Consider the following 16,677-nt stretch of genomic DNA (forward strand, 5'->3'; position numbering starts at 1 on the left):
TCATCTGGTCTGTGGAGAGGCTGTTATACTGCATCATTCCAACAAAACAGGAGTTTGAGCCAAATTGGATTTTAGTTGTTAAGTTGTTGCCCCCGTGAACCACATTTTATGATGAGCGCAACAGTGGAATAAACTCAAATTACCAGACTGTGGGTATTATATGAGCGGCACAAGTTCAGTGAAAACAGAGAGTGGTTTAAGCTGAAAAAATGAAATGTCTGAGCAAGGCAGGTTCACAGGACTTTTCACACACATAGGCCATTTGAAGTGTTTAACACAATGCATAAAAGAGCATGAGACATTAAAAACATGCTGAATGAAAATAATCTTTGGAGAAGATACAAAATAAAATGATGTTCAGCTTAAAGAAAAATGGTGAGTACTTGGGTCGCAGCAGTTTATCCAGTCAGATATGTGCATTTTTTGGTCCTAAACCAGTGAGAGTATCTTTAAAAACAATTATATGTACTTAAAGGGATACTTTGCCAATTTTCAACCAGCTTTGTATCATAATGATGTGGATAGTATAAATTAAATATGTTAAACTTCCATTCATCTTGGGCCCAGATTTTTCCTGTTTATTTGCCATTAAAAATCCACCAGATGATTCATTTTCAGTCTGTACTCTATGTATTTTTTCACCTAAAGCATCTTCAGAAACACATTTTAGTGCACTATTTAGCTGTGATATTAGAATTTGTGATCAAGAAGTTGGTACTTTAAAATCAGAGGTTAAAAATACTGAGATCAAACGTTTTGTTTTTTTTTACTTAAATGTTTTTACTTTAAAATCTGCAAAGTTGATTTTACTGAAGAAAGTCTATTACCTTGAAAAATGTTAGTAAATATAATTATCAATCTTAATTATATGTTTACTTTATATCTAATTGTTAATTTACTTATTATTGTGTAATATTGTGAAGTTGTTGTAACTTAAATATGATAAATTTAATGAGATCAATCGTTCAAAGTTTTAGCAACTTCAGTTTACTGCGCTATATATCTGTATTTGGCTGGTTGCAAACTAAGCAATTGTATTTGTATTTTCTTAAACATGTTCCCAAAACAGAACTTGCAGATCTCCTAACTTCATCATTGGCAAAATCATCTTCCTCACAATTCAATTCAATTTTGATTTGTTGGGTCACAATTCGATTAGATTCGATATTGATGCAGTTGCTCCAATATCGATTCAGCTAAGTGTGTTGATGTCAGAAATACCCACATAATTCATTTGAATACCTTCTGATATGTGTTCAATAAAGCATGCATTATCTGTAATGATTTATTATAAACAACATCAAAACTTAGTTTACCATTACATTATTCTTTAATAAACAAAATAAAACATTTAAAGTACAGAAAAGTGCACGTTTTTGCCTGAGCCAAACTTAACAAAAGTAATAACATTTATGCAGGATTTGTCAACCTGCATTTGTGTGTGATCCACAGCTTTAGCGTTAGCAACAGGTTACAAAACATCTGCGTGGTGTCGTTTAACACTGACTCACGAGGCTCTTACGTGATGTAACTACTATCGACTTTGTGTATTCAAACGTCGGCTTTGAATGTTGTCAGACATTGTTTGGGGGTCCAGCGGGGCCTCTGAACAATGTCAATCACACTGTGGTGGCACTCACACTGCCCCCATGGAAATAATCAATTTCAGGATTTTATGAATTGTGAATAAATATTGAATTGACAAAAACATATTGCGATGCAATGATGGATCAATTTTTTTACCCAGCCGTAATTTTAAGTACACTTGACAATTAGATATAAAGTATACATAAATTAAGATTAATTATTATATTTAATTTCCTTTTACAAGGCAATCAGTTTCCTAGACAATTTTAGGTAAGATACACTTATCAAATTGTACAGTGTTCAATGGCATATTCAGGCTTACTGTCTAACTGTGGTACAAGACCTTTATTCACTAGGTTTTGGACAGACAGCTCGCATTATGTTAGCTACCAGCAGCAACGTTTATTGGTCTGGTGTGGCAAGATGCATTCTTGTAGTTCTAGGTTTTCTAGCTCTTGAGCAAAAGTAAATGCTACATTCCTTTTTCTCTGTTTTCTTTGGCCATGTAGCACCAATTTTAAAAGCATTTCTACTGTAGATCAATCAAAAGACCACCTTTTCAGCAGTGAATTATTTCTTTAAAGCTGTTTCCTTGACACACTTGAAGTCAGTAGACAGACTTGAGAATTGGTGTGATATGTATCCTCGCCTCATGGATGAAAGAGTTTTTTGGGTTCTGAATATATCAAAATACAATGAATATGGAGGGGTCTTTTTTTGAACTATAATCAACATATTTGTAGTCAAATAACTGTGATGTGGAAGTGTTCACTAGCAGTCTCCTCTGCAGCAGGCAGCTCTTTTTTTTCAGTGAAAAGCTCTAAAAACCCACGGTACACTACCCATTCAGCACCAAAAACAACAGGTAGGAAGTAGCTGATGAACATAGTGGAGCATTTTGCAGCTAAAAAGAGACAGATATTTCCCTCTGGAGTTGGTAGAGCTAGAACAAACAGCTAATACAAAAAAGAGCTGAGAGAGAGAGAATACTGGAATTTACAATTATGAAAACCTATTCATATCTGTTGGATGTGTAAGTAGGCAGCTGCTAACTAACACGTGAAATGTTAAAGCTGAACATTTGTCAGTGTTGTCTTTACAGCTTGTTCTCCCGAGTAAAAAAAAATTAGTTAGTTCCAGTTATTGCAGATTTAAAGAAATGATGACCTTGCAAAATAGCTCAGGAAACAGCCAATGTATGGACTTTGTTTTTTGTTCCATAGCCTGCTCTCTTAAAATCCCCTCGCCATAAATGAAAGTAACTTTATTTTCCTTTCCTTTTTAAAATACTTATACATTCACCTCAAAAGAGCTGCTACTGAGAATAACTTCTTCACCTTTGCATTAATGATCGTTGATTCATTTAGAGTTAAATAAACAATGAATAGGTATTGAGGCCTTATAATACAGAAAAATACAATGACAAGATGAAGCTGAGCAGTTTTAGCTTCATGTACTCCATACTGTACATGGAGCTACAGCTGGAAAACCAGAGCAGCCAGTGAAGAGGCAGTGGTCTCTGTGCTTGCTTACTTAAACTCTTAAACTTTACTGGACCCTGCAGTGTTTCCACACACTCCTACTATGCAGCCAAACATTGTATAAACCCAGCATCTTTTATTCTACAAGTTTCCAAAGGGTGAATTTTCGGAATAGTACGTACAGTATTCCAGACTGTGCTGTATTAAAAGTAAAGAGGATGTATAATATTAGTTTAACTTCCTCACAAACATTTTCCCCGTACATCTGTTGAGTCTTATGGTCGAAATCATACCTCTCCAAAATTGAGACTTAATGTCTTATGTATTTTTTTTAAATTTCCTTTGTATAAATCAATGTATTAAATTATAATAGAACAGATCATCAGATGCGTGTCAGTTTTTCTGTTCGTACGTGAATGTCATATTGATTAGAAATTGTCTTCATCTGTTGTAGACCTGCTGTGGTTTGTCCAGATGTTCCTCTCTTGTTGTATGTACGCTCTTCAGTCCTTTCTTTAACGACTTAGTCAATCATCATCCTATTATCATCTTGTCATTGTTTCCATCTCTCTATTTGCCCTCATTTTGCTGCATAACTACAATGAAACATCAGAAAATGTGTTGTCTTAGTGACAAAGCCTGAAACATCACACTAGATTTCTGCATCTCTGCAGACACGGCTGTCACGATGTCAATGTTATCAGATGGAAATTGGTTGCCAGAATACATATGCTTTGGAAGAGCTCTTGAAATGGTAAAACCATCACTAGATATTTATCAAAGGTGAACCTTGAAGAACTGATTTGGCATCAGTTTCCCACAGTGTACGTACTGGAGGTAATCAGCCCCCACCTGTTTCCACACAACATGTAGTTCACTGATTGCTCCTGGCTAAATGGGGTTATGTTTCAGTGGTGATCTTTTTGTCTGGGCTCACCTCCGGGTTTTTGTCCAGCTCATGTCCCTCTCGTGTTTACACCAAAGCCACAGGAATCAATGTAAGAGAAGCACATTCACTGATAAAGTGAAAACAAGACCACAGAGGTAAATGAAAACAGTTGAGGGATGCATTTCTGACCAAAACAAAAGATAGATTTACAAAATAGCTCCTACAGCCTTGTCCAACTATTATCAATTTTCAAAAAGATCTTTGCCCCTTCAGTAAATACACAGTATTTATAGGAAAAATGAACGGAGCCTAAAAACACAGCTGTGGGTGAACACAACAAGCTCTGCTCCATACATTTTTCTCCAATCATGTCCCACTGTCTCTGGGGTAGCCTGATTTGAAAACCTAATTGTTGAAAAACACAGGAAAGTGACTGCAGTGAATAAGATCAATGATGTCCAGCAGACACACTACACTAATATGTTTGTAATTCTTACACAATGCCCAAAGGGACACAGAACAAGCTCATTTGGACTGTCTTGTACAACATGCTCATCAGACCAACTCTTTGCTTGCTCGGTTGTTTTCAGCTTCTTGTTCGTGTAATGTTTTAATGGGTTTTACATTGAGTGTGTGTACTTCAATTATTGTGAGCTTGCTGTTGGATACTTGTAAGACTTGTTTTTTCGCCACATGAAGTTTATTGTACATGAGGAAATACTGGGAAATACTCTACATAGTGAAGGATTTGTCACAGTGGCTCAGAGGTTTGGAGCAGTCAAGCTAGTTTGATCCTAGCCCTCTCTGCATGGACTTTACATGCTCGCCTGCGCTTAACACCCCAAAGACACACTTCTCTTTATATTAGAGAATAGTATTCTGTGTGTCTTTTTTTATGGAGCTGTCTTTGTTGTTTCCTCTTCTTAATGAATGCTCCAATCGCAACCCAATCGCCATTATCAGTGCTATATTAAATAAATTATTATAATATAATTATAAATAAAATAATTATAATAATTACAAATATTTCATAGACTTTTTGACTTGTGTCTGTAAAGAAATGTTGCAATAAAGGCTTATGAAAACATTTAATTCAAGTAGAAAAAGTTGCAGTACCTTTCTCTTCAGAAGATGTTCTGCTCTACACTAAGCTTTCACATATTGCCATTAAAAGTTTCCACTTAACCAGAAAGCCATCAAATCACAGTAGTGTCCAGTTATGACATGTAATCACCACATGATGTGACCTTTTACAAGTACCTTCCCTCTCTATTCCCATGACAACTCTTTGTATAACACCTTTCATACAAGAAATGCAGCCCAACGTGCTTTATGAGAAAGAAGTTAAATGCTCCAACTGCTTCACATCAAAACACATAATAGACAAAAAGACATAATAAAACCTGCATGTAAAAATAATATCAAACCAGAATAGAATACATAGAATGCATCTTCACATGGATAAAACCCACTTGATAATACTAGTAAAAGATAAAATAAGGATAAAAATTTAAGGCACAAGATGTATAAATTAAAATGGAAAATAAATAAAATATAACCTATTGACATGAATAAAATAAGCATAAAAACGGAGTATATAAAATGAATAAAATCAAGGAAAATACAAGATCTTAAATATGTGCAGCAGTACACAAGGGAAAAGCAGAATGCAAAGCAGTTAATTCAGAGCTAGTTAAAGAGATAAGTTTTTAGTTTTCTTTTAAAAATATTTTGCAAGTTGTAGTGGTGAAGTAATGAGTCCTAAAACACAGAAGTCCATTAGCCTTTTAGCACTTCTGGTTCCCTCGTCTTAAAGTCTATGGGTTTTTTTAATGGGTTTTTGGTAAAATGCCTTAAATAAGGTCTGCTGTATACACATAGGCTTGATATATTTAGACGTTTTGTTCTGCAGCATAAAATAAGTCTGCTTAAACCCCATTTAACTTTTAAGGTTTTACCCGTCTTAAAAAAGGCAGTTGCTAACAAGTGGCTAAATTAGAATACAGTGTTTGTTGGGGACGTTAGACATCATCACAGCGGGTACAGAAACTCATTAAACCCATTTGTCTGCCTTTACAGCTTAATAGGATTGTGTTCAAACTTGTAGATTTACATGTTTATAATATTTAGTGTGTTTTATTTGTGTTTTTACAGTGTCTGTAGTTGTGACATTTAAGTGGTGTGACAGTGATGTAGTTCTGGCAATTTTATTTACGCACCAAAACACACAAAGTGGTGTTCATCTGTGAAGGTTACCATGCAGAACAAAACGTGTAAGTATCATAAATTTGTTTTCATCACAGAGCTTGTTTTTGGTGATAATCGAAAATCGCATCCAAAAATCCCATAAGGTTTTTGACGAGGGAACCAGTGTGATGCTTACTTCCCTTCACCACTCTATAGGCAGTGTGTCTCAGAGCTTAGGGGTGTAACTGACAAATGCTGCATTACCAATTTTCTTTTGGCAGTTTTTGGGAAACCTCCAATAAAGCAGCTGCAGATGACGAAGTGTTCGTGAAGGCAAGTAAGGAACAAGAGAGTTAGCAGTCCAAGCCCATTAAGAGCTTTGTTTGTAAAGAGAGAAGGACCTTAAAAACAATTCTATATGTTACAGGAAGCCAGTGCAGAGCAGCTAAAACTGGACTGATGTTGTCTCTCCTCTTGGTTAAAAAACATCACAGGGGTCATACATAGATACATACATAGATTAATTAAAATTCCTTACATAGCATGTTATGTAGGAAGAATCACATGGCATTTTCTTGGTGTTTATAATTTGTCTATTAAAAACTTGTCTAACCATTCATAATCCACTTCTCCATTGTCCATCTGTGTGCTCAGTATGTTCCAATCAGTTAAATATGACAAAATATGCTGCTTCCATGTCAAGCAATTGCTTCCATCAAAGGCTCAGCCAGAAATAGTATAATTCTATAAGTGTCTGCAACATGCTGAACATACAGATGGACATCTGAGTCCAAGTACTGCAAGCCGACAAGAGCTTAACTTGTTCTGCTAATAAGGAAAACAAAACATTAATCAGACACTTTTTAAGCTTGCAGAGGGGGAGTTGTACACAAAAGATTGATTTCAGTCAAAATATAATTTAAAGTGCTTTACAAAGTGTAAATAAAAACACAAACATGCCGAGACGTACTGAACAAATCACATGAAGATAAGACCATGATGCGGTTAGAGGACTGAGTATGAGAAGTGTTATGAAAACTGAAAATGTAGACCTTTAGAGAAGCACCAGATATTGGTAGCAGCCATGCTACATTGTGATTCAGCAGCCTGTACTCATCCTTGGCATTAAGCCATTTGGGATACCTCCCTGTATCACACTGACTTAGATCAAACAGAGGAGGAATTAACCTGTGTTAGCACTGCTTGGCCTCAAGTACATGAAAAAAATACACGTAACGGTGATTAAACCTTATTTTAACAACTGAAGGGATTGTAGATGTTACCTTATTAGGATCTGGACAAGTCTCTTCATCTCCTCAAATTCACAACCTGCTGCTTTGCTGTCATGTTTGGAGCCAGAGGGCTTGATCTGCTTCTGTAGTGGTGAATATTATTCTCTTTGAACGTGGTCGTGAGGAGATACAAAATACAGATGTGTGTTTATGGCCCTAAGCTTTCTATTTTAGTGTCAGGTCGTTATCATGATGATATTATACTGACCACAACAAAAACTGACACTGACAGAAATGTGCTGAATATGCGAGTCCATGCAGATGATCAACAACAAGTGATATGCAACAACTGCCAAATACTGTCAACACTAAGAGTGTAGATGATCAGAGGGGTACGTCAGTCGGATACAAAGAAACAACTGTTAATTTTCAAAGATGCATGGGGAATAAAGTGCAGTATTATTCTCTTACAATTCAGTGCATTTGTTCAGAATTTCAGTTTGATAAAAAAAAAAAAACAAGCAACTAAAGGGAGACAGAGAATTTGAAGGAAGGAAAACAAACTGCAGCTGCTCATTTATTTGTTCTTTTTCTTGCTTCTATTGGGTCTATTTTAAGAAACTTCTCTTTTTCTTTTTTCTCATTTTGGGTTGCGGTTAATTTTGCATGGATCAATTTAGGATTGGGTCTGATAACCTCTGCTCCACCGTCCCAGAGTCGCTGCGTTTCTGTCTGCCTTCTCTCACCTCTGTTCCCAATGTTGCTGTTCTCTACAGGCTCACTTTCTCAGCTCCCATGGGTCCACAGTCTGTGAGACCTCATGGGAAAACACAAACACAGCCTTCAGTTCCACAAGAACAATATAGACTCCCCAGTGCACAGCCACGTCCTCTGTTACCACTCCTCCCGCAAAGTAAATGATTTTAATTGCAGAGTTGCATCGCTTGTGCTTTCAGAGTAACAGCTTGTGTAGATGAAATTTTAGACAGTGAATGTGTCAATGTTTGAGTAAAATGTCCAGTGCTTATATTTTATATCTGTGGCCTTGTGTGTCTTGTGGAGGGGCACCCTGTTCATTGCTATGAGCCAACCAGTCCTTGACTTCCCTGATTTAGAGCTGTGTGTTGATTTTCTACAACAAATCAAATGCACTGTTGTGGTCATGGTTGTGCTTTGTCGCTAATTATGTTTGCAATTTTCATGGATTATTCATACCTGAGGTTTATGCTGATGATGTAGTTCTGTTGGCATCATTATATCGTGAACTCCATCATGCACTGGGGTGGTTTGCACAGTGTGTATTGGGATGACATTCAGTACTGTCCAATCTGTGGCCATAGTTCTCTGCTGGAAAAGGATGGCTTGCCCACTCTTGTTTAGTTGCTGGAAAGTGAAACAAGAAAGTAAAGGAATTCAAGTATTTTGCTCGTGAGAATGATAAAATGTAGTGTGAGGGTGTCTTCGATCACCCTTAGACCTGGAAAAAGTAATTCATACATTCATCTTCTCTAGACTAGATTACTGGAACTCCCTCCTTTCCAGTATTAATCAAAAATCACTCTTCCACCTCCAACTATTTCAGAATGCAGCAGCTAGGCTTCTCACATGTTTTAACTGATGACATCACATCGCTCCAATCCTGGCTTTCCTCCATTGGCTCCCGTTTTAGAATTGATTTTAAGATTTTACTGATCACTTTTAAAGCTGGTTTGGGTCTGGCCCCAAGCTACATAACAGAAATGTTAACCCCATATGAGCCAGTTTGCAGCCTTGGATCCTCAGGTGGGGCCCTTGTGGCTGTTCCGAAGTCGTGGTTTAAAACTAAAGGTGACCATGCTTTTGCCCTCAGGCCCCTCAGCTTACGCCGCCCTGCCTGAGGTGATAGGGCTCGCAGAATCAGTGACTTCTTTTAAACCACTTCTTAAAACCCATTTTTACAGACTTGCCTTTATGTGATGTCTATTTGAATTCTTTTTGAATTTAACTTTTTTTGTTTGTCTTTTAATTAATCTTTTAATCTAATTCTATTATTAGTACTGTTATTTCTGTTTTTACTGCTAATATTATTTGAAATGTATTTACTCTTCTTGGTGTGGGTTGTTGTTGTTATTTTTTGTAACTGTTTCTCTCTTGTTTAATTCTACTTAATTAACTCTGTAATTAATTAGTAATTAGCTGTAATTAGTCCTGCATTATTGTTTGGCTCTTCTTGTTATGTTGCCTCTGCAAGAAACCCTTCTTGCTTATGCTTTGCCTTGTTTGGCAAAGCACTTTGTGAACTCTGTTGTTGTAAGTGCTATATAAATAAAGTTATTAGGAATGTTATTAGGAATAGGTTGAGGAGCTCCACTAGAATTGGTAGTCCTTTACATTTAAAGGAGTCAGTTGATGCGGTTTAGGCATCAGATCTGTATAAGCACCTGGACACATTGCTGTGTTGTGGGTATGTCCCACTAAAAGTAGACCCTAGGGGTTACAACTTAAGTGATTACATATGCTATCTAGCTTTGGGATTCCTTAGAGTCCTCGAGGAGGAGCTGGAGGATGTGCAGGTTTTCGCGGTACCACAGTATTATACCAGGATATTTAAAAATCCTGACAGTGTGATTTTCATTTCAATACCCTCAAAAATACAGACCCTCATCTTTCTTTTCACTGCATACTAGAGAGGCTATAATCAGGATGTTTTGCATACAGTGCACATCACGTGCCGAGGCTAGTGTGGTGCAACAAGCAACTAAGCTGCCTGCAAGTGGTAAAAAGAACATTACAAAACTGTAAACAGCAGCCAGTGCCGGCCAGTGTCGTGCCCGCAACAGTGGACAAAGTGTTTCTGTTGAGTTTTACGCTGAGTTAATGACGCAGTTAATCTTAGTTTGATAAAACAGAGACAGATGTTGTATGGTTGTCTTTCTCTGTTTAATAAAAAAATAGTTGTAATAAAATTACCTTTTATTGACATTTTGTGATTGTACTGTGTCTTGTATTGAGTAGACAAGACAGCCTGGAGGGGGGACACTGATACTGTATATCCCAATGGGGGTGGTATAAGTGTTGTTACCTTTGAACACCACTTTTTTTTACAAATTTTATTCCTAATTACCACACATTCAGGATGGAAACTGGAAAAAATCCAGATCAAACACTGTGTGTTTGCACTGCTCCTGCCATGGATGGAAACACAAGATTCTTGTGGTATTACATCAGAACTCACAGGAAGTCTATTTTGTCCTGAAGACAAACAGTGTCACTGTCAACAAATGTAAACAGATCTCACCGTGTGTAAAGATATCTAATACTATAACATTCTGTCAGTACTTGCAAGAGCTTTACTTCTGTCACTATCAAAATGTTTATCATCCAGGTATACAAGCCATTTTAAATAACTTTATATTTAGTTCTCTTGTTTATCAGAAATAAAATATAGAGTAGCTGCAACCTGGAGGGAAACAGAAACTGTTCTTATCTTCTCTTCAGTAAGACATTTTTAGAAAGTGCCCCATCTTCCCAAATGCCATTGTACAACAGAAAATATTGTGGTTTGGTTATTTGTTTCCAATCACACCTTCAATTACTACTACTATTGCTAAAGAAATTTCCGGTGAAGTTCCATTTTCACACCTTTGCTTTTTTATCAAGAGCTACACACTAAATTGTAATTTCTTAGACTCAGCACATTTATTGTAGAAGTATAAATAACTGTTTGCGCCAGTTTGTGCCATTAAGTACAAAATATTTTGATCTTGTTCGATCATGTCATTTATAAAAAAATGTATATTTTGTAGCCTCTGATGCAGTGTAATTATAGGTGGGTTTCCATTAAAGATTTGCGCAAAACTTAAGTGATATTTTTGAAATGTTGATAAAATACAGTTGCGAGATGACTACATTTCCATTGAGTGATGTTATACAACTTCTCTCTTGATGTTATGCAACTTCTCCTGCAGTAACATTCCAAGAAGCATGTCGATGGATGTTCAAAACATTAGCAAGTTTCAGCCATTGCAATAGCCGTCATTATTTTCCATCCAAGTTGACATAGGCATGTTACACCAGCGATAATGATAAGGTAAGCCCCTTCTACATGGGAGTGGCCACCTCTTGTAGCGCCTGCTGCATCATGCCTGAGGAAGCAAGTTCCTTCCGATAAGCACATAGCCATAGCCTCATGTGACCTCCTTGTTTCCATTGTAGTTTTGCGAAATACGGCGTTTTCAAATCATTTGAAATACCACCTCATGTGAGTGTAAAAACTTTTTTGCGATAAATTGACGCGTTACCATTAGGTGTGTTTTATATTAGCAGTTACATTTGTGCAATTTGAGGGTTAATGGAAACCCACCTTATACTGCATATATGCATGTTTGTAATCTGACATGCTAAGGCATTTTTAAATTGTTCTTTTCTGGTCTAGTATAAAATATAATAAACAGATGACAATGACATACCATTAGTTTGCAGCAGAATAAATAGGTGCAGGCATGTACATGTACATATACTAAAACATTGTAAACAGAGGGATCACACACATCCCTTCAGATACAGTTCATAGTGTGGCTTTAAAGAGAAAATAATTACTCCTCTATTTGTGAATTATCTTACAGTAAACCACATTAATTGTTTGCAGTCACAAATAGGTTACCAGGAAGTCTTGTGCACTGACACATCTGGAAACCATCTTTAAAATGTAAGCAGTGGGAAATGTGAGTTCACTTCCACTGCACATGTGGAAAATTGAGGGACTTCTATGGTTAGTCAGCCGAGGCCAGAAAGTACAAGTTGGTAAATAACAGATGGAGAAAAGTCTGCATTTACCTCAGTGTTGTCACTTTCAGGAAAATATACTCTCTGTTCTGAATATTTTTATCTCTTCTTGGTAAATTAGCCCGAGCAGCTGGTGTTTTAGGGTTCTGTTTAGCTTCAGGTTGGTGAAAAATGATTTCTGCTCTCTGTTTTGTCTGGTTTGTGCCTGTAAATCTATTTTAGAAAACAACGTTATTGGCCTTTGGAAAAGATGGAACTGTCACCTACACTTTTCTTCCTATGATACTGTCCTCTCTCTAACCTTCTGTCTCCTGCTGCTCCTTCCTACTCCTACATCACTTTTCCCTGAAACTAGATAATGCACTGACAGCCCATTACTGCTTATCTCATGCTATCCTCCTTAATCACAGATGTCATGACCACGTCAAAATTGTTATGATAAAATTGCAGCCCTTTTCTGACAGGAGTTTTGTCGCATCATTAGAACACAGTTGGAAGTGCAAAGTTCTGACCGTCTTTTTCTTCGATAACAATGTTTTTCCAACTTGCCTGATTGTTGTTAAATATAAATAGTAAAAAATCATCAACTCAAGGCACAGAAGGAACTGCTGATAGCAATTCTTGGCATCAGGTTGAGCCTGCATGACTTCATTCATGCTTTACTTAAGGTTTACAATTACTACACTGGGATTCCCAGTGATCCTTAAAAAGTATTAAAGGGCATTAAATTCATTAATCTAAAGAAAAGTCCTTATTTGGTATTGAAATGTCTTACATCAGTCTATGAAAAGTCTCAAAAAAATGGTAAAAAAAAAAATTAAGATTGTTTTTTTTGACATTGTGTTTTAAAATTTTGAAATAATCTATAAAAATTAACTTAATAATAATTATCGGAATGCCTCTCACATTGCCTTCACATAGATAAGGATAGAGGAGTGAACAACACAGGTACATATACCACATCCAATCAAATGTTTTCCATATGCTCCACTTCAAAAGGTTTTGATTTTTTTTCAGCCTTTTAATGTAGATCATCCAACTTCATAACTTTACCGAAAAAGTTGCGTTTTATATATGTTATCATAAACATGTGGACAAAATTATTCCTAATCCTAAATTAATGATGATGGGTCTTAAATTTAATTCCAAATGGTATTAAAACCTCTTAAAAACTCTTTAAGTTTTTTAAAGCTGTAGGAATTGTGCTACACATGTCTGCTTCAAACTTGAAAGCACAAGCTTCTTATTGTCTAATGAAACACAAATACAACAAAAACAATAAAACAAGAAGTGCACTTGGAGTGCCCAAACCTTCACCAAGGTCAAATACCTTATCCCTCAATGTTAAGGAGAGAGAAAATAATTTGTGTTTCCACCCATTGATTTAGATCTGCTCCAAAATGTAACAGGTTCTATCCTGGTTTAAGCTTAACACTTCCATTGTTGTTCATTGAAAATGGGCCAACAGTTTATCTGTAATCCTGCTCATAAACAAACAAATCTAAATGAAAACATAACCTCCTTGGCTGAGCACAAAAACATTATTCTGCCTCTCAGATTAGATCACATTTGACAATTTTGGAGAATTAGTCAAGAGAATCTTGCTAATTCTACTTCTTACCAAACAGAAAAAGGAAGTCTATGTTGTTCTGGGGGTAGTAGAAGTGGGACAGTGACCTTGTCTGTCCCTGATGCCAGGCAGGTTTGCTTGGTGTTGACTTGAAAGGTGGTTATTTAAGACTATGCATTGCAGCCTTGGGCCACCCATGAACATCACATGCAGTTCCGTAATCTCTGATCTTGGTTTGTTCGAGATGTCCATAAGAGGGGAGGAGGGGGAGACTGATGAGACAAACTTTTTATGACCTCGCTGGCCTCATCAGTCTGGCCTGCCAGGGCAGAAGAGTGCTGCTCTCCCTTTTTGTCGTCTTTGTTATCAGCAGGCTTGGTGTTACACAATGTGCATGGTCGGGGTGAACGCAAACGTGTGGCAATGACCGGGGGGGCGAATTTAATGCTAGTGTTAGGTGGTGCTGCTGTTTTATCAGTAAATCCCAAATGGGGTGAGGCAGGAGAGTGAAGGGAGGTAGAATTAGGAGACTGATCAATGATCTTGTTGTCAATACACAGACATTGAGGCTGTAATGTTTTATCTTTGTGGCACCGAGGCTTTTGTATGACAGGCATCATATCAGGGTCGATCGATGTTGTAGACTGAACCAAAAATTGTCCAACAGTGGTTAACTGCAGATGGGTGGGGATCATCTGCCTTAAAAAGATGCCTGCATCTGTAGAACAGAATTGAATTGCTAGTGTACTCAATGCTGATCCATGTTTTGAGCCTGAAGAGTCTGCTGAACCTGTTCATCTCTCTTTTGATTGTTGCCAGTCTTCCACTAAATGAACTGCACAGTTGTTTGGATCAGAAAGTGGCTAAAACATGTTTTGGCATCAACCCCCGTTGAGTGTGCGCCCAGTCTGTTTCTGCAGACCCTGAGTGCACTGACCAGCCACTGTATGTCATACACTGACTATAAGTACAGTAGGTATCTCATACAGCCCCACTTAAAAAATCCTGAAATATCCCTTTAAGAAATTATTGCGGATGTCACTAACAGAACACCTGGCTTTGAGTAGCATAAACACAGCAGTTAGAAGGGGGTCAGAGGTTTGGTTTAGGTAACAGCACAACTTGCAGACTTTCATGCTCTTTAACCTACTTCTGTTGCTTTGAGCATCTAATAATGATGCAGATGGATTTACATTGGTGTTTGTGGAAAGCCTGGTGTGTCCCCCACCGAAGCTAAATTGCACCCTCTGCGTAATTATTGTGATGCCCAACCGAGGTATTATAATACCCTGGGCATGAAACCAGGCTGCCCAGACAGTAAAACAACCCAACAAAATCCTGCTTAAGCACCTCTGACTGCTCTCTGGAAACATAATTGGCCTCCCCAAAGCACAATAATTTGTTTAATTTGGGGGTGTTTATTAATCAATTTTCTCTTTCATGTCATAAATCAGAGCATGCGGGAAGCAATATGTTTTAATTGTCTTACCACTTATCTGTCTGACAGCAACATCTCCTATAACCACAGTTACAGGTTGAAACATCACAGTTTTTTTCCCCTTTTTCTCTCTTTCTGTCTTGTTGCATCTCCATAATACTCCAACGTCTTCACTTATCAGTAGTCACCTCCACACGTCAGTGAGATTTCTGAACGGTTCAAACATTTTTTTCAGGTGTAATGTCGACTGCGGTTGTGTTTATGCCCACCTCTGGCTGTCCGCCAAGTGTACTGGGTCGATGTTGGCTGATCTAAATCCATAAATTCTGCCCTCTGTGAGAGTATAGTCTTGCACTTATGCTCAGGTTTAGCACCTAGCTTATCTCTGTTTACCATTTTGTATAAATGCAACTTAGATCATTTAAATAAATTTATATTGGATTCTGTAGAGGTAAGGGTGAGGGTTGCATAGTTACACACTGGCATGAAGGAAGAGGAGAAGAGTTTGACCTGAAGGTTATTGCTACTGAGGCAGAAACAGCAAATCAGTGAATCTAGCAAGCGTGAGTGTTGCCCTTTGAAGGCTTGCAGAGAGTAAAGGGAGCAATTTAAATCCAAATCTTCAGCCAGTTTGGCTCTCAATTTTTATCTCTCTGTCTGCGTCTGCTATTATCTGACACGTCGGGTTTTACTCACTGTATGTGCATAGCCTGATAATGGATTAATGAACCTTTGACATTGATGAATCTTTCATGGATTCATCAATCCAAAATATAAGCACTGTCCCATTATTGTGCTGCATTTGTTGTAATAATTGAAAACAAAGACATTGTAAAGCTGAAATGATTTTTCCCTCTCTTGAACTAATACTCATGTTCTTGATTCATAGGTATTGCAGACATGATTTATTCGTGTCTGTGCACTAAATCTTCAAGCATGTCCTGGCTATAACACAGACTTTTTTGGGACATATATATTTCCTATTTACTGATAATCAAAAGAAAATGATCTGACGCTTGAGGAAGACTAAGGGGTCAAGCCAATGGTGGTCCACAGAGAGCAACAATTAGACAGTATGCACTGTACTTGAGGCGTCATGTTTCAGTGAATCCAAAGTACAAATTCCCATCATCAATAGAAAAGATGGTGTTTCTCAGCAACTAAGATTTCTAAAACTCAAGTCAAAGCCTTTGCATGCAACTACTATAGCACAACGGTAGCAGGTCAGAACGCTAGCATTTAGTAATTGGCACTAAATACAGTGCACACTTTAGCTGTCATTAGTTTTCCATACAATTTTGACCTGCAATTGGTGTTAAAGGAAAAGTTAATACAATTCATTCTGAAGGGTCCATGAATGTCCAGTGTACCAAATTCTCTGGCAATTGTGCTGAGACATTTCACTCTCTCAAAACCACAAATGTCAACCTCCTTGTGGCTCCATTGAAAAAGTCAGGGGATCAACTGTCAGTAGGTTACATTGTCAACATGTCATGGCAATATATTAGTCAGACATTGCCCTCCCTGCA

This window comes from Plectropomus leopardus, chromosome 5 (assembly GCF_008729295.1).
Source record: "Plectropomus leopardus isolate mb chromosome 5, YSFRI_Pleo_2.0, whole genome shotgun sequence".
NCBI lineage: Eukaryota > Metazoa > Chordata > Actinopteri > Perciformes > Serranidae > Plectropomus > Plectropomus leopardus.